The following is a 19,343-nucleotide window of genomic DNA, read 5'->3' on the forward strand; positions in this document are numbered from 1 at the left end:
GACCACGATCCTTGTGCTCAAAACATGTTGTGTACAATGGAGGCTTTCCAATGGAAGAGTGTCACGTATCATTCTAAAAGATTCGACCGTTAGTCTCTGCCTAGTATTTATTAGATCCTAAGGACAATAGACAAAGCACTGGTTTTTACAATCTGCCTAACTGAACGAACAAACAATCTTGCTTGCTGATATTTCAGAGAGAGAAATCCAGCCTTTCAATACTGATCTTGTGAAGCTGCTTTCCTGATTGTACTGTGTGTGAATCAAGAGAGAGCTAGAATTAAAAACACCTTTAGCTGAGTGATATTCTTCATCTTGTAAATTGAACAGAGTGTGTTATGTTCAATAGTGAGCTAAGTGTGTGCAAACTGTATTTGATTCCAATCATTTTATAGTGAATCCTTCCGGTGGTTGGAAAAAGGGGTGACGTAGGAGAGTTCTCCGAACATCTATAAACAAACAGCTGTGTTCTTTCATTTCTGTCATCTTTTCATTCTTCATCTTGAGCTTCAAACCCAAGTAAACTATTCCGCCTTTAATCTGTTTTAAGTGTTTACAAAAGTTTGCGTAGAATAGAAAACGAATTAATTCTTTAACAAGATTTCTTTCAACCCGTTTTTCATAAGCCTTCATCAATAGCCAGACCCCCATCTCTATCGATAAAGTCGATCCTATCAATTGGTATCAGAGCCTTGTTTCTATTCTCAAGTATCAAGAACCTGAAGCATGTCTATCATCAATGAAATTCCTATTCTGTCAAGGGACAACTGCGAATATTGGATGATGAGAATGCAAGCTCATCTGGTTGCTCTTGACTGTGATATGTGGAGCGTCATTACTGATGGCCCCATAAAGATTTCAAAGTCAAGAAGTAAGTGGACTACTGAAGATAAGATGACCAACAACCTAGATAATGTTGCTAGGAATATCCTGTATCGGTCGATCAACATGAACATGTTCTATGAAATTAAGTCTTGTTCCTCTGCTAAAGAGATATGGGATAAGCTTAATCTGATCTACGGTAGAGGTATTCAAGAAAAGAAGGACCAGAAAGCGTTCATGTGCAATGAAAACAAATCTAGATGGGCCGATAGCGATTTAGAGGAGTCTCCTGCTGAAAAAGAGAATGAAGCTGTTACATGCTTGATGGAAGATGACCAATCCAAGGTAAATGATATCTCTGCACCAGAATTTACAAACGAGGAGTTAACTAATGCACTCAATGAAATGGCTATTGAGTAAAAGAAGTTAACTGACTCTTTTTACGAAATGAAAGTGAAATACAAATCCACTATTCTTTCATCCAACCAAGAATCTGAATCAAACGTTTTTGACGAAAACATAGCAGAGATCTCATCTGAGAATGAGATGCTCAAAGAACAGATTCAAACTCTTTCATATGAAAACAAAAGGTTAAACTATGTTGTTTGTGCATGGACAAGGTTCGGAGAAGCTGTCAAATATCAGATCAGCAAGTTAAAACCTGCTGAATCTAGATCCGGATTGGGATTTGATAGCAATGACACTAACTTGTCATGCAAAAAGTCCAACTCATCTGACAAGTTTAAGCCAATAAGTTTTGTCAAAGGAAGTATGACTGATATTGAATTTGATCATATTCATGAAGAAGTAGCTTTCAAAAATGAAATAATTTATGTTCCTCCGACTGTTAGCTGGCTTAAGAATAAGCTTGAAGCAGCTAATAAGTCTGACAATCTAAAACCTGACTCTAAGTCAAGGAGTTTTAAAAGAAAATCTTCTTCAAAATTTAATGGATCAATGGCTAGCAGGAAGTCATCTACTAAGTAAAAATCTTATGCATTAATCACAACACAAAATGGGAAATCCATCAGAATAACTCAAATATGGATTCCTAAGGGACTGATTGACCGAGGACCCAATTGAAGGTGGGTACCAAAAGATTGTAAATATTTATTTATGTAGGTGTAAACAAACGAAGGGCTGGAGGAATCTGTATGGTATCTTACTCCTAAACTAACTGATAAGTCAGTTATAGGGACAAGATGTGTCTTTAGAAACAAGCTTAGTGAAGATGACTTAGTCATTAGAAAACAAAGCTCGTTTAGTTGCTCAAGGATACAGACAAGAGGAAGGTATTGATTTTGATGAGTCTTTTGCTCCTGTAGCAAGACTAGAGGCAATTAGAATCTTCCTAGCATATGCATCATTTAATAATTTTAAAGTTTTTCAAATGGATGTAAAAAGTGCATTTTTAAATGAGAAATTAAGTGAAGAAGTATATGTTGAGAAACCCCCCAGATTTGTAAATCATGTCTTTCCTAATCATGTTTATAGGCTTGACAAAGCATTGTATGGTCTAAAACAAGCTCCTAGAGCTTGGTATGACACATTAACTGAATTCTTGTTTGATCATGATTTTGTTGTTGGAACTGTGGATAAAACCTTGTTTAGATTCACTAAAGATTCTCACATCTTACTTGTACATATATATGTTGATGATATTATTTTTGGTTCAACTAACCCCAAACTGTGTGAGAAGTTTGCTAAGCTGATGCAGGACATATTTGAAATGAGCATGATGGGAGAATTAACATTCTTCCCTGGGCTTCAAGTCCGTCAGTTAGAAAATGGAACTCTTATAAACCAGGCCAAATACATCAAAGAACTGCTAAAGAAGTTTGGTTTGGAGAACTGTTCCGCATCAGCTACTCCAATGAGCTCTTCGAGTAAACTGGATAAAGATGAAGGTGGCCAAAGTGTCGATGTAACAACATATAGAGGACTCATCGGATCCTTGCTATATGTAACTACTACCAGGCCAGATATTCAATTTGCAGTTGGTGTTTGTGGAAGATTTCAGGCTGATCCTAAACTCTCTCACTTTACTATTGTTAAACGTATTCTTAAATACTTAAAGGGAACTCAAAATGTGGGACTGTGGTATCCGAAGGATTCCAGTTTCAATTTAACTAGTTTCTCAGATGCAGATTGTGTAGGGTGCAAAATTGATAGAAAAAATACAAGTGGAACTTGCCAGTTCCTTGGTGATCGTCTAATCTCATGGTTCAGCAAGAAGCAGACGTCAGTTACCATGTCTACAGCTGAAGTAGAGTATCTTGCAGTTGGGAGTTGTTGCTCTCAAGTTCTGTGGATTCAACAACAACTCAGAGACTATAGGATTGAGGCCGATGAATCACCAATTTTCTGTGACAACATGAGTGCTATCGCAATCACCTACAATCCAGTTCTGCATTCTCGGACAAAGCATATTGAAATCAGGCATCACTTCATCCGAGAACACGTCAATCAGAAGCAGATTCGTCTTGAACATGTTTCTACAGATTAACAAAATGCAGACATTTTCACAAAACCTCTACCAGAAGCTAAGTTTTCTCATTTTAGAAACATGTTAGGTCTTGTTGATCTTGATTGATGTGATTACGTGCAAAAATTGAGGGGGAACGTATTGCTCAAAATATATCTGAACAGACATGAAAGACAGAGGTCTTAATACGTCATAAGGATTCAGGGTTTGAAAAACACAACTACTTAGACGTACGTCTACTCCAGCAGTTTAATCTTCTTTGGAATCAATGTCTTGGTTATATTAACCTGCATGGTTAGACGGATACGTCTAATAGACGTTAGACATTTTTACGTTATGAGCAAGAGGATGCTCACGTCTAACTAGACACGCGTGTTGCACGTGATGTTATTGCATAATTAGATGTATACCTCTAATAGACTGACTTTCAAAAGCAAGTTGAAAATGTGAAAAGGGGAATAAACGTCTAACTACTGGTGTAATTAGACCTTTCATCCTCTGGCTATTTGGACAACTGTCCTTTGCTTGTTTCTTCTCAAGTGCATTTTCCCGCCAAAGATCAAATCAGTCATTCCTCAAAAGAATTAAAGACACGTGTCTATCAATACATAAGGAATGACTAATATTTCTGACAACTTTTGCTTGCACATTTAGTATTAACTATTCATTTTTATGATAATATTAAATGATACGTTTATTGGGAACAGACTTTTGGGTTCTTGACGGTAGGAGTAATCATTAGATAATCTCTACACGTTAGACCTTGATATTTAATGAGTAATTTACTCTAAGGATAGAGTTTTTCCTCGTTCATCTCTCTCTTTCTAGAATTCGAATCGTCTAAGCCTTTGTTCATCAAATCGAAATGTCTTTCTTCCTTCCAAAATTGATTCAAGTGGATTTTAAATCCGTATCCACTCTGAAATCTCCGGGCATGCTCAAAATGTTTGAATCTCTGAAAGCCTCTAGGCTGAGAAAGTTCCTCACCCCTCATCATCTCTATCACGAATAGTTGGTCCGTGAATTTTTCAAAACAGCGAGCTTTTATCAGGATAAAGTCGTTGCTGGGGTTGTGATGGGCCAGATGACCTGCATCACCGAAAAATCATTTGGTATGTTTTTCCAGCTTCCAAACGTAGGTATTGATGAGTTTGAAACCACTCCATCTGACATAATGTTTACAATGATGAAAGTCTTTTCTGATTCTCCTCAAATGGACATTCATGGAAAGAAAAATCTCTTAAAAGATGAGTTTGCTCTTCTATGTGATATCATCTCAAAATCTCTTCTCTCCAAAGAGTCCTCTTACAAGTACTATACGAAGGTTTTTCAGATGATGGTGGCTATCACCAGGGGTGTTCTTGTCAACTGGACAAGTTTCCTCTTCGGAAATCTTATCATAATGGTCTGTGCTCGAAAGACTATTTTTGGTTTTGATGGTCCTCTTAACTCTCTCCTTTGCTTTCTTCTGGATGAACCCAGTAAGAGCTTTCACATTCCTTCCAAAATACTAAACAACCAGAAGGTTGTCGATTACGTTCTAAGGGTGAAGACGCTCAAGTTCAAGAAAAAGAAAAGATATATCTCCAATCATCCTCTAACCGCAGTCTTAGAGATATCCTAGGTTGAAGATCATCATTTCCAGTGAAAAGACTAGGAAGAAGAAGAAGATTAGAATGGAAATTATCTTCATTTAAGATGAAATTTTTTTGATATCTTGATGATGCTTTTGTTGTGAACTTATTTGGGTTATTTTGAACAATGTTTTGTGTGGTTCTTCTGAAAAATACTCATATATGGGTATTTCTGAATATGATATTTTGTATGTTATATTTTCATGTAAATAGATGTTTATTTATATGATGAATGCATATTTTGGTACATTTTTGTAGGTTTTCAATTTCTTCATCAAAAAAGGGGAAATTGTTGGGTTAAATTATTTTGACTATTGGGATTTTGATGATGAAATGATTTATGCGTTTTGATGTAGGTGTATCAAAATCATATTATAGACTTTCTTACTTCAGTCAACCAACACCAATCAGATTAATATTTTGAGCACATTTTGTACACACTCATCTTATTATATAATAGACTTTCCTACTTCGGTCAACCAACATATCATTTGTTCCCTAATTGATTTATCATTCGATCATTTTGCACTCTTTCATATAAAATTTTATAATTATTTCAAACTTGCAATTAGTGAGATTCGAACTATTGATTTTTTTATTATAAATTATGAACATTTAATCATTACATCACTGCCTGGCAAGTTTCGAATTATGAACATTAACAATTAAAAATAAATCATTACACTCATATTAAAAAAATATATTTTCCATACTCAATAATTTCTACTTTCACCTCATATTTTTTAATATAAAGAGAAACAAATAATTAAATAAATTAATTCATTTTTATATAAATATATTATGAATTAATTTTTAAATAAGTTGTTATATACCTTTAATATATAATTATATAAATATAAAATAATTAATAAAAATAAAATTATTTATCTATATATATATATAATTATTTATTAAAAAATAATATTAAGTAAAATTAGAAAGAAAATATTTTACATTCTTAATTAATACACCTTCATTAATTTTTTAAATATATATATATATATATATATATATATATATATATATATTGTAAATATATATATATATTTTATTAAATTAGAGAAAATAATTTTTAAAAAAAATTGGCATACCCGTTTACTTACGATTGAGTTTATATTTAAATTAATTAACCCGGTTAATTTTGTCTAATAAAAATATTCAAAACACTCATAGTGCACGAGCCTAGGGGTGTAAACGAGTTGAGTTGAGCTGAGTATCATACTACTCGAACTCAACTTGAATTACATTATAAATACTCGAACTCGATCGAGTACCAAAATATATACTCGAACTTGGCTCGATTACAATTTAAGCTACTCGAACTCGAAAACTCGAAAGTTAAATTTTATTAATTAAAATTATATTTCACCACTAAATAATATCTCAAACATAATATTAGTGATTTTCAAATTCTACAAAATTCAATATATTAAATAGTGAAGGGTTGAAGGCAATGAAAAAGTTGCTCGGTTAATAGTAGAATTCAAAAAAATATATGTTTTAAAATATTTTGATGGATAAATAATATGAAAGATATAGAAAGGAGGAGAGAGAGAGATTTAACAGTTAAAAAATAGAAAGAGAAAAGAGAGATGAATTTGGCGGTTAAGAATGGAATGAGGAAAAAACGGGAATAAAAGGAGAAGAGAAAGAGATGGAATTTGGTTGTTTGAGAATGAAATAAGTAGAAAGATAGAGGGTTTGAGAATGGAAGTCTTACGGGATACAAGGAAATTATGTTAATCGAACAACAAATATAAAGCTCGAGCAAGAGCTCAATGAAGACGAGTTTGAGCCAAACATTGATCGAGCTACTCAAGAGCATATTAGAAATGTTCTGACTTTTCTGTCATTCTCCCGCCATTATTATTAGACATGATTTTGGTCATGAACGTCGTGGCTAAAAGTCAGGTTTCTCTGCCCTTTTTCCGTAATTTTTATAAATATTATTAACTACAATTTTAGGGTAAAGTTGTGGTTAATAATAACCTATAAAGACGTGATTAATATTTATTAAATGAATATTAACCACGGCTTTAGTAAAGCGGTTAATAAAGAAGAGCTACTGAAAAATAAATGTTTTTAATAGTAACATCGGTTTTACCATAAAGGCGTGGTTAATATTATATAACAACGGTTTTAGTAAAGTTGTGATTAATAAGAAGAGTTACTGGAAAATTATTATTCATTAAATGAATATTAACCACAATTTTAGTAAAGCCGTGGTTAATAAAAAAGAGATATTAAAAAATTATTATTCATTAAATGAATATTAACCACGACTATTAACCACGACTTTATTGTAAAACTGTGATTAATATTCATTAAATGAATATTAACCATGGCTTTAGTATAGTCGTGGTTAATAAACAAGAGCTACTGGAAAATTATTATTCATTAAATGAATATTAATCACGGTTAACCATGATTAATAACCTATAATATTAACCACGGCTTTATGGTAAACCGTGGTTAATATTCATTAAATGAATATTTGACATACGATAACTAACGCTGACGTTGATAACCTACATAAATTGAATCAACTTCATCTTTCTCTGCTCCGCAGCCACAAGCGTTCTCTCTCGCGATTCTTCGCCGCAGCCGCAAGCCTTCGTCCATCGTTCGTTCCCCGTACCGCCTCCTTCCTCCATCTGTGGTGCCGCCTCTGTCCGCCGCGCCGCCTCTTCTTTCAGCCGATTAAACCTTCAATTTCTAAATCAAACTTCATTGATCGTCTTGTTGTGAGTTCTAATTTCACCTCTTATATTCTTGATATCACTTTGTAAATTAACTTTTTTTTACATACAAAATAATCACTTCAAATTATGTTTTCAGATGTCTGGAGATATTGTTTAGACCTCACCAACATGACTAATCAAATTGATCATCTTGTTGTGAGTTCCAATTCACCTCTTATATTCTTGATATTACTTTGTAAATTAATTTTTTTTACACACAAATTAATCACTTCAAATTATGTTTTCAGATGTCTAGAGATATTGTTTTAGACCTAAGAAAACATGACTAATCAAATTAATTGTTGTGAGTTCCAATTTCACCTCTTACATTATTGATATTACTTTGTAAATTAACTTTTCTTTACATACAAATTAATCACTTCAAATTATGTTTTCAAATGCATGGAGATATTGTTTTAGACCTCACCAACATGACTAATCAAATTGTTAAACTTGGAGGTGGTTTACGTCAGGTTTATTAGTTAGATCTCCTTTATTTGTGAAGAATGTTTGATCATTGCAGCAGGCTTATACCCCACATGAACTTCAATGGAATTGTTAGTTTTTATTGTTCATAAGCTAAAGACTAATAATAAACATCTTGTGCTTGTAAGCTTGTTTAAATTTGATGTAATTTATGTCACCAAGGCTAGGAAGCTGAGATTTAAGAAACCAAATAAGTACTGGGTTGAAATCTCCCATAAGAGAGTGATTACTACTAAAGTTTTCATTGTACTTTATTTATGTATGGATTGTGTAAAAAAATCAATTTACCTACTTTTTTCACACTTTAGGTCTATCGGTTATATGTATAAATAACGATCAATCCTCCTCTTGAGATCCTTGAGTCTTCTTTGAGACCACAGGGACACGGGAGGGTGACCGGGATGTGATCGAAAATACGTTCAACTCATTTTAGACCCGATCAACAGGGAAGTTCTTCCTCGAGCATCAACAGCTCATGTGTGTCTTAACGTCAACAATAAGAAATGCTCATGGAGGAGAACAGGAACATGCAACAACGGATGGAACAGGAACATGCAACAACGGATACACAACATACATGTGAAATGGAAGAGATGCGCGCACTAGTGTTCACACAATAAGAGTCTATAAGGACAATCATGTCAAGGATGTCTCATCCTCTCCCCGATCAGTAATGATTGACGTATATTTCAGATTTTTGTACTAATATGATTTGAGATGCTTTGAGGTTTTTAAAATTTGGTGATTTTTATTTATGAATGGTTCTTATGAATGATCTTTTTTATTTATGAAACAAGTTTTATAAAATTTAAAAAATAGCCAAAACCCGAAACCAAATAATATCAATGTCGGTGTTAGGAGGAGAGTCGACGTTAATAATATCATTTTAATAACCACGGTCTTAAAGTCGTGGTTAATAATATCATTTTATTAACCACGACTTTATCCTAAAACTGTGGTTAATAATATCATTTATTAACCGCGGCTTTAAGAAATTTTTGCCGTGATTAAAATTTTAAAAAAAAATTAACGTCCAAATCTTTAACGTAGACGGGAAACGGTTTTGGTAGCCAATAAGTATTAACGTCGGCATTATGAAAAGCCGTCACTTAATTTTCAATAGTATATATATATACATATATATATATATAAATATATATATATATATATATATATATATATATTATAAAATTTCAACAATTATATATATGGAATTAACTTAGTTGGTTGGTTAAAATGTTAAAGGTAAATGCTTAGAAATGTGAATATAAAATATTATTAGTTTAGTTGATTAAAATGTTGAACTTATATTGTTAGATGACAATTGTTTGAGACTTGTGTATCACATTTTTTATTTAATTTTTAATTTAACAATTTTAAGTTTATGCACGAGTCAACCCACGACCCGACTCAAGTATTTATTTACTCTCACATAAATATTTAAATTAACCATATCTCTTAACTTGGTCCTCCAGACACATTGAAATTAAAATTAAATATATATATATTATAATTGGGTGACCTTAAATTGAATAATTTAACTATATTATTATTTTTTTAAGCGTTGTACAAATCAAATTAATGTAGTTGCACTATTATGACTATAAATAAAATATTATTTAGATAAAAATATTTTATTTAAATTTAATTATTTTTGAAATGTTGTTAGTGGATAAAGAATGGATCATTTAAATTTAAGTCAACATATATTTTTCAATATAAAAATATCTAAAGTTTATAAGAATATTTTTATAAGTATAATTTAATTTTATTTCATTGAAGAATATTTATGTGAAAAATTAAATATATAAATCATATCTTGTATGTGAATTAATCACATAAATAGATAATGTTCCTTAGATGGAGGAGAAGTAGTTTTGACCCAATTAATTATTTTAAACCAATAGTTTTGCATTTTGCATCAAATTTAATGAAATTTTATAAAGTTTAAAGAATATTATTGATGACCAACAAAACTTGAAAAATATTATGTTAAATTAGGGTGGGTCGGTACGATATACCTTAATATTTTATTCATACCTTATACCTTACTTAAAATTTCGGTATGCAAAAAATGCATACATTTACATTACCTTGATTTCAGTATATCTTGATTTCGATATACCTTAATTTTGGTATACAAAAAATCCATACCTTATCTTACCTTAATTTCGGTACGGTATCAATATTATACCTTTAATACCTAAAAATATATTAATTTACAAAAAACAATCTCATCGGTAAGGTAGAAATTGCATATAATGAATAATATTTCAGTATAATTATATTTTAATATTATTCATAAAATTTTTTTCTATATTTAAATTAATATCAAATTTATTTAATTATTTCCTTATAAATATTATATATATAGTTTAACTTATAAATACTATTTCGGTATATCTCGATATACCAAAATTTTAAAAATATCATACCTTTACCGTACCAATAATTTCGATATCGGTATCATACCTTACTTTTTTTCGGTATACCTTAAAAATCGATATTTTCGATATATTGCGGTACGGTATTTTCGATAAACCTTTAATATCGATATTTTTTCCCACCCCTAGCTAATTAGATAAAAAGTAGAGTTTCTTTTCTTGTCGGAAAACCGCATAGAAGCGTCGGAAAATTGATAGCATCAAACAAAATAGAGGAAAAAAATGGAAGAATTATGGTTGACATCTGACATGTGTTTATTCAGTTTTTTCTTGGTAGGAAAAAGCCTATTAGCAATGGAAGACCCCAAATCAATTTTGTGTAATGGAGGCGGGAGATGCGTGCCGAATTGATATATTTTAATTTTTTGAAAAATAAAAATAGGACAACGAGTTAATCCCCAAAAGAATATTATTGATATAATCTAACTTTTTGAAAAATAAAAATTGAAAAACAAGTTAAGCAAATAATTCATGACATTAAGTAAGTTGAGAATATCCACTCCTTTTTATCGTTAAGTTAAAGAATCTAGGATTATAATCCAGTTTAATCTAAACTTTAGAGTTAATTTCACATTTAGAATTCTATTTTCAGGTTGAAGTTAATTTATTATTTGTTTTCTATTGACATTAGTTAAAAATTAATCAACCATCCAGACATCTCTATCATACCACGATAAGGATATTTTGGTATTTTTAATCCAGAAAACTGATTTTTAAAAATAAATTATCAAACAAGATTTTTTTTTAAAAACTTTAAAAAATCACTTTCTCAAACAATGACTAAATGAATGAACTGTTGTTCCAAATAAAGTTTAACGAATTCACTGGTAAGAACATATTCTTTTATTTAAGTTGTATGACATCAATATTTGCTTTATTATAAAGATAGGTTGAATAAATTTTGGCTTGAAAATTAAAAGATGTTGGTAACTATTTAGATTTTAAAATTAACAGTTGCTCAACCGTATATATGAAGCAAGTTTACACACTGCTCTACAACCAACATGAAAAAAATGCTATAAGAAAAAGTTTAATTGATCTCAATAAAATCTTTTATCAATAAAATCTCTTCAAATAAACCTCCATTGTTTTTTAAGATGCTCTAACTCAGATGGGTAACTGATACAATTTTAGATCACTAAGTTACGTTTTCACACATTTCCCACCAAAACACCATTGTTGGGTTCCTTCTATGCTAATTTTCTTCAAGAAAGCGTTAACACTAAATTTAGTGTATAAACTTCTAAAACTAGGCAGAATTTGGTCACTACAATATCTTTGGAAGATTTAAAAGAAAATGTTAAATGGTTTATGACAAGTAGTCTTTAATCTATTCACGCAGAGTTAAAGTGCAAATTTGAAGTTCCTTGGTACTCTCAACTTTTCAGTATTTCTTACGAGTCCAAAGATAAAGATATGTGACAGTCAGCTGCATTATGGACATTTGAAGAAATTCATGTTCTCTATGATAATGAACAGCCTCTCAAATTGGTTATACCTTCCAGGCAAAGAAAAGGGTTCCTTTTGGGATGAAAGTATATATGGCAGGAATACTTTGTCGAATAGTTTCTCAACCAAAGTTAGGTTTAGTTCATTACAATTGCAGTCTCTATCAAATAAAGACATCACCTGTTTCAGGGTGCATATCTACTACATTCGGCATTCAAATCCCTTTCCCATTTCATTTAGGATTTGAGAGTAAGAAAGTAATTTAAACAACTTAGATTCTGCAAAAACATATTCACAAATCAAACAAATTCATAAACCATACAATTGCATCATATTTCCACTCATTCAAAAATCCCATGAACATTGAAAGGTAGAGTTACTTGAACCATTGGATTCTATAGAATGAGCTACCCTAGAGGACATATGCATTGTTATTTTGAGCCGATCCTCCTAAAATCTAATGCTGCACAAAACCTTAAGCTTCACTTTGAATCACTTCAGGCTTTCCCCGAAGTTTCATCATTTTGGGGGAATCGATAGTCGATAAGAATCGTCATCAAACAATCCCACTTTAAGTTTATTAGTAAATGCAACAACAATCTAGTTGACTGCAAATTCAAAGAACTTTTACATTAGAACTACCCTTAATTTCATTTTCAGGAGAAAACCCAAAAACTGAACTTAAAATCAATATCACTGAAATTCCTTTGTAACAAACACCGATTACTTCTTAAGAGAAGACAAATGAAATAACTGTTTACCTTGTTATCATCTCACCATGAAGAACCAGCAGCAAAGCCATAGCTTTTTCTCCATTCTTCTGATCTTATGAGGGCGGTGTGAGAAACAAGAAGCAATATTACGAGTATTTGTTCCCACATCGGGAGATAAAAGAATTGGTTCATAATTCACTCTAATATAAATTGATGGGCCTGACTACCGAATTACTTACTTACCTGGACGGGGTCTTTGGGCGATCAAGAAGGCCTATGGCCTAGGTCAGTGACTTTCATTGCACATAGAAAGGGTGCTTATCTAAGATCAGCCCATTGCGGTTGAATCTACGTCATAATTTCTTACTGAGGGGCCTGCGTTCGCGCGGCCCTACCAATTCTCTAATTCTAAATGTTCCTATTCTTTTTTTATTCCTAAATTTTATTAGTTATATCTATTTACCAAATTAAATTCCAAATTAAATTATGTTCAATTTATATATTAAATTAAACACAATAATTTTCATAACAATTTATTATTTTACATTTAAAGAAAGTTAATTGAAGGTTTAAAGTTCAATAAAAATTATCAATTCTGGAATAATATAACTTAAACTTCATTAGAAATATAAATTATGAAACTCATTAGAAATTTTAATTCTTTAATATGTAGTATTTGTTACTTAATGGTGGTTCTTTTTGCAACTATAGGATCATAAGTTCAAAAAAGATTGACCCAATCAAAATGATTACCTTCTTCATTCATTCTTTTTAATTGTGATTTTTTATTATTATTAGCTAATGAGGGAATAGAGAACAATTAAATTATGTGAGGTAATTATCAATAAATTATTTATTCAATGGGTTTAATTTTGAAGACAATAACATCTATTATATAAACTAATTAAAATGAGTTTCTATACTTTATTAATCAAAAATAATTTTAATATTTTAATTGTACACCTAATAAGACCTATTAATAAATAATAAGTAGGATTTTTGTTTGAAAATGATTAATAAGTAGGAATTGAATTTGATTTTGGTTGAATACAAATATTTTAATTTTTTTTGTGTGTATTTTGAAAGAGAATTGCAATATTGTGGAAGAAATTTACACTTTCAATTGGATGGTTTAATAAAACGCTGTAAAAATTATTGATCCCAATAGTATAAGTTCTACAAATAAGGTATCAATTTTAATGGAAATTTTGTTTCATATAATCAGAATCATTATTTTGAATAATTATCTGAGTTTGATTGATAATGAAACGCTAAAATATAACAATATGTATCCACTTCCTTCTTTCATTTTCTCCGTCCAACAACCTCAAAAACTTATATATTTCACCAAATTTTTTATTGTCCCCAACTGGACTGGAAAATGCAACATATTCTTTAATAATTATACAGTATAATCAATTTTGGGATAAAATTAAATTTTAGTTTGGTGTTACAGACAGTTAAATTACCTTAAAAAGATAAATTTGTATCCATTGAAGAAGATAATAGAAAGAAGCATATAAGAAAGTTAAAAGGTGAAAGAACTTCAACTACATTATTGAATCTCAACATCATTAGATGTATGAACCATAGCATAAAGAATGTCTTCCTACCCTAGCAAAGACAAAAGGAAGCTATAAGAAATAGACTTGAAGAGTATATTACATTTATCGGTCTCCATTATTTTGTATTTCATCCTTTTGCATAATTGAAAAATACATTTTTTACCCGAAAAATACATGTTATGATAATGGTCTAGCACATTAATGTCATTTATAATACAAATAAGTTCAAAACTTAAATTAAAGCTTCCACTTTTTATTTCTTTTCTAATTATATATTGAAGTGAGACTCGGTCACCAAAGAAATGATATTAACATTTTTTTTTCTTAACCCATTTGGAACACTAATGCTTTTGCGTATGAATTTTGAATATAATCCAGGTTCAATATATATATATATATATATATATATAAATATAAATATAAAAGAATGTCTTTCACTGAATTTAATTTTCAAACGTTCTGGTAATTGAAAACGAATCCAATCCAATTCAGATACACTTAGTTTTGCATAAATAGTTATAAGTGCAATCAGGACTAGAGTTCATTTTTACGAGAATATGTCTCATACATTACATAGAAAACAAACTTATTTTTTTTATAGTTATGGTGGATACTAATTTAAAGTTACATATGTATTACAGTATTTCCCACCAGGTTTGTATTTCCTCTGCAAGTTCTTTTGTTAATCTTAGGTAATCTAACTTACTACCAATAATTTATATCCAAGTGCCTAGCAAAAGAATATAACTTTATATTCATGTTTATAATTAATTAAGAAGAATGTAGATAATGGCAAAGTTAACAATCAGACCTTATTCTTATTGGATACAACATATTTTGAAAAATTGTTTCCATTTTGAGCTAGCTTTTTGGATCCATCGCACAATAACTAGCATAGAGATGTTTAGAGGATTTAATAGTTGTTATAGAATAAATTGAACTTAAAGTTATAAAATGGCCTGAAAAAATCTTAACCATTTGTATTATTACTAATACAACACATTAGGATGAATAATATGAATATAACTCTTTAGTTACGCATTATCAAAGTCAGTTTAGAAAAAAAAAGTCTAATTTGAAAACGGATAATAAAACTATGGATAAACAATAAAGTTATAATTTTATACCTGAAATAGGAAAGTGCAAAGAATAGTTAAATTTTTGCCTATTTGAAAATAGTTGATTTCTCGAATTCTCGAGCACTTGAGTGAAAAAATAATTCAAAAGAATGTAAATAAAGTCCAAGCAAATAACTTTTTTTTTTGTTAAAGAAGAAAAAATGAATACAACATGCAAAAATAATCCGAACAAAATATACAGTTATATAAAAAAAATTATTAATGCATAAAACTAAATACTTTATTAAGTTTGAGGGTATCATAAATTATTTTGTGTTGAAGGATGATTTTTAATTTATTCATAGTTAATATGTTTTTTTTAGATATTAAAGATATAATATTAATACCGTACCGAAATTAAGATATATCAAAAATAAAGTATACTGAAATCAATGTAAGAATAAAAAATTAAGGTATACCGTATAGACCCATCCCTAGTTTTAGTTGTATTTAAAATATAATGATAAAAATTTAATTGGTAATTAGAATATTGCATATATTAAAAATAATATTTTTAATATGTTATTTTTAATTTTTTTACTGTTATAAAAAAATTTATATTAAAAATAATAATATATATATATATATTAAAAATAATAAAATAGTGTCCCATAAAAATATAAAAAATATATATATGCCAATGCTATAATTAGTTAATATATATAATAAATTTTAGGTAATAAGGAATATTTATAACAAATTTGTAGGTAATGGGCACATTTAAAAAATACTTAATTTAAATATAAATTTAGTTTTATTTTGATTTTCATAGATTGAATAGTGGTTTATAAACCCTTGTAAAAGCTCTTATATATACCTAATTAAATATATTTTTGTAGTGTCTTACACATTATTCTACTATTTAAATTAACTTAGTCATTATATATTAGTAAAAACACTTATTATTTAAAGAAAACAAAAACTAGCCTAACTAAAAATAAAATTAATAAAATAGATTGAAACTGGATCCATAGAAAAATAAAATGGCTTATGCCCAATAGATCAAGAATACCATCATTTCTTAAATTAGGGTTTCTGTTGTCTCATCGTCTAGCTTAATTCAACGTTTAAATTCACAGTCGCCTTAGAAGAAACCTATCCCAGTTCTTAGATTTCATCTCTCTCTAACTCTTCTTCATTTTTTTTTAGATTTTTTAATTGCATGTGAAGCGAATATGAAATTTGATGTTAGGCCAGTGATGTTTGATATTGTCCGTACCATCTGAATAACCTTTTTTAGGGTTTTCTTTGACGATGATAATCTATCTTTTAAACGACTGAGGCCTGTTTTTGTTAGATCGATTGAAGGCCATGATGTTTTGAGTATACCATCAAACTAAGAAAGCTTCATTTAGGAGCTTGTTGATTCACAATTTACAACTCTCTGAGCCTTTTTTGATAATTTTTTAATTCTGATGATTCTTTTGTTAATAATGGAGATAAGGAAAATTATATTGTTTTTTTATTATTAATGTGGAATAAAAATATTACAACTCAGAATCAATACATATTGATGAAATTAAATAATACAAAGAACCCATTTCCGGTGAAGGTCTCATTTCACAAGGAGGGCAAGGGCGGATAGAACCAGAGATGAAGAGATGATTCCTGCGGAGATGGATGAGGTGAAACCGGCGCCAGTTTGGGGTGCTGGTGCAGGGGCATCTTGTGCAGCCACCATGGAAACAAATGCAAGCACTGTGGCCATGGCAACTAGAAATTGGGCTGCGAAATTGGCCATTTTTGGTTTGTTAATGAGAGAGGCAGATAGATGATTGATGGGTTTTTGTTTGGAGAAGATGATTGTTTGAGTAGAGATTGTGGGTTTTTATAGTTTGGGCTGGGAAGAATAGGAATAGTGTCAAGTCTGAATGAATTATTATTTTAACATTTTTATGGTTTGAAAATTAGTTGGCTTTAACATTTCTTGAAGTTAGCCATGTTTCTTCATCATTACTCTCACATTGCTATTCATCTTTTTATGGGATATTTCATTTTGGGTTATATAAGATTTTTGGTTAAATATTTTAAAATAATTGTTTGAAAAAATAAGTTATATAAATTATTAGTTGATTGAATAACAACAATATTTTGGTATTTTATAAGATGAATTGAGTAATTGAAAAATAAAAATATTATATGTATTTTTTCTTTTTTTTATCGAAACCAACCAATTTAGTTGTCCAAAATCTGTTTGATATTCCCTTCCTTAGACAATCAAATTTTATAGTTGCAAATGAATATGATTTTTATATGCTATATGAATGGGGTTGTTTTTTAGAATAAATTGTTGGATAAATATTAATATTAATTATTTTTAAATTATTATTTTAATTTAATCATTCATTAAATTATGAAACTAATTTACCATGTTCAAATTAAAAATTTATATATAACTAATTATCCCTATGAATTTATGAGATTGACTACATTGATTGTGATTAATTAAGAAAACATTTTTTTTTATATATATTAGAGATAGAAAAATTATAGAGATATACTTTTAAAAGACAATACATATTCTCGAGAGAATTTAAAATTGTTATCCTCTGAGATTCGTTAAGCAGATTGCGACATTAACGAGAATGAGTTGTTGAATCCTGAGAGGGAGTATCATTAAAATCCTAAAGCAACGAGTAACCTACTCGAGAGATGGCGAAATCTCTCTAAGGACAGAGATTGTTTTCATATAAGTTTATTTAGTTATAGTTATTTGTGAAACTTAACTTTTCTACCTTATTCATAACATCTACTTCTAACATAAATCAAGGAGAAAGTTATAAGAGAATAGATACCTCCAAAATTTTGGAGAAAAAAATGAAAATATTTAGATTATAGAGAATATAAATACATGGAGAGTTAAATTGTATATTGGTTGAAAAAGAAAAATAATTTGTGAATTTAGTTTTGAAAAATGAAAATTATGACTTAATTAAGTAATGTATTTTTAATTTATAAATATTATTTAGACTCGTATACTAATATATTTAATAAATTATTTATTTTATAATTATTGAAGAGTGTATTATTAATTTATTTTTGTAAAAATATTTTTTTGGTATTAAAATTGTAACGTTAAAAATCGACTCTTCCCGAGAAGGGTTTTTGTTGATCGATAGTCGAGCATCATAACTGATCATAAGACGAAGAACCAAAATGGTAGTCTTGATTAGAGTGAATTTAAAACATCGATTTAGACTAGCTTTAACTTTTTTAGAGTCGTTACCTAATTTACTACTCAAGAAATTAGGAAAGAAAAATAGTTTGCGTGTTAAAACACATTTTAGAAATTATGTTCATGATTCGATGCTTGGTTACAAGTGAATAAGGGCTCCTGTACTAGATCTCACGTGCTTGTCACATTACAATATTTACTTTAAACTTTTGACTTAAAAAAACATTATTCTACACCTTATTTGTTTATTCAATCATTGGCATGTGTCTAAAGGTAATCTAAGCAAAAACATGTGTCTAGCTTTGTATAATTTTGTTCCTAAACATTTATCTATGCCATGGTCCTAAATCTAAAATATAAAATGCTACTACCTATAGACGAGTAGAGAAACTCGGGAAATAGTACGGATCGTTCAAGTATGATACTTCAATCAATTCTGAAACCAACATTAATTCCTTGCTCCAATCGCCCAAAATCTGAAAGCTTTGATTGATTAAAAAATAGACGTCGTCGATCTCTCGTTTTCCTCGTCTTTTCCCTGTTTCTCCCCTTTTTGGGATTGAGAAGATCCTTCTTTTTTTAGCCCTTCTTTCTCAACCTCGTGATACTCGTGTATCTGGGGTTGTTTGGTATTTTGTTCCGAACATTTTGGTGTAACATATCTCTGAGTTTTCTCTACCGTTCATGTTTGCTCTATCTTGGAGAGAGAGA

The 19,343-nt window shown here is 29.8% G+C and overlaps 3 non-coding genes across 3 annotated transcripts; all 3 read left to right on the top strand.

Moving 5' to 3' along the window:
* Window positions 1-13,009: 13,009 nt before the first annotated feature.
* On the top strand, window positions 13,010-13,169 carry LOC124937217. Its single transcript, XR_007099324.1, has one exon. It is a non-coding gene; the product is annotated as a U1 spliceosomal RNA (small nuclear RNA).
* A 3,479-nt stretch (window positions 13,170-16,648) lies between these two features.
* LOC124937183 lies at window positions 16,649-16,743 on the top strand. Its single transcript, XR_007099293.1, has one exon. It is a non-coding gene; the product is annotated as a small nucleolar RNA snoR117 (small nucleolar RNA).
* Window positions 16,744-16,763: 20 nt separating this feature from the next.
* On the top strand, window positions 16,764-16,849 carry LOC124937178. The gene has a single exon (XR_007099288.1). It is a non-coding gene; the product is annotated as a small nucleolar RNA snoR116 (small nucleolar RNA).
* Window positions 16,850-19,343: the final 2,494 nt, after the last annotated feature.

Source organism: Impatiens glandulifera, chromosome 4 (assembly GCF_907164915.1).
Source record: "Impatiens glandulifera chromosome 4, dImpGla2.1, whole genome shotgun sequence".
Lineage (NCBI taxonomy): Eukaryota > Viridiplantae > Streptophyta > Magnoliopsida > Ericales > Balsaminaceae > Impatiens > Impatiens glandulifera.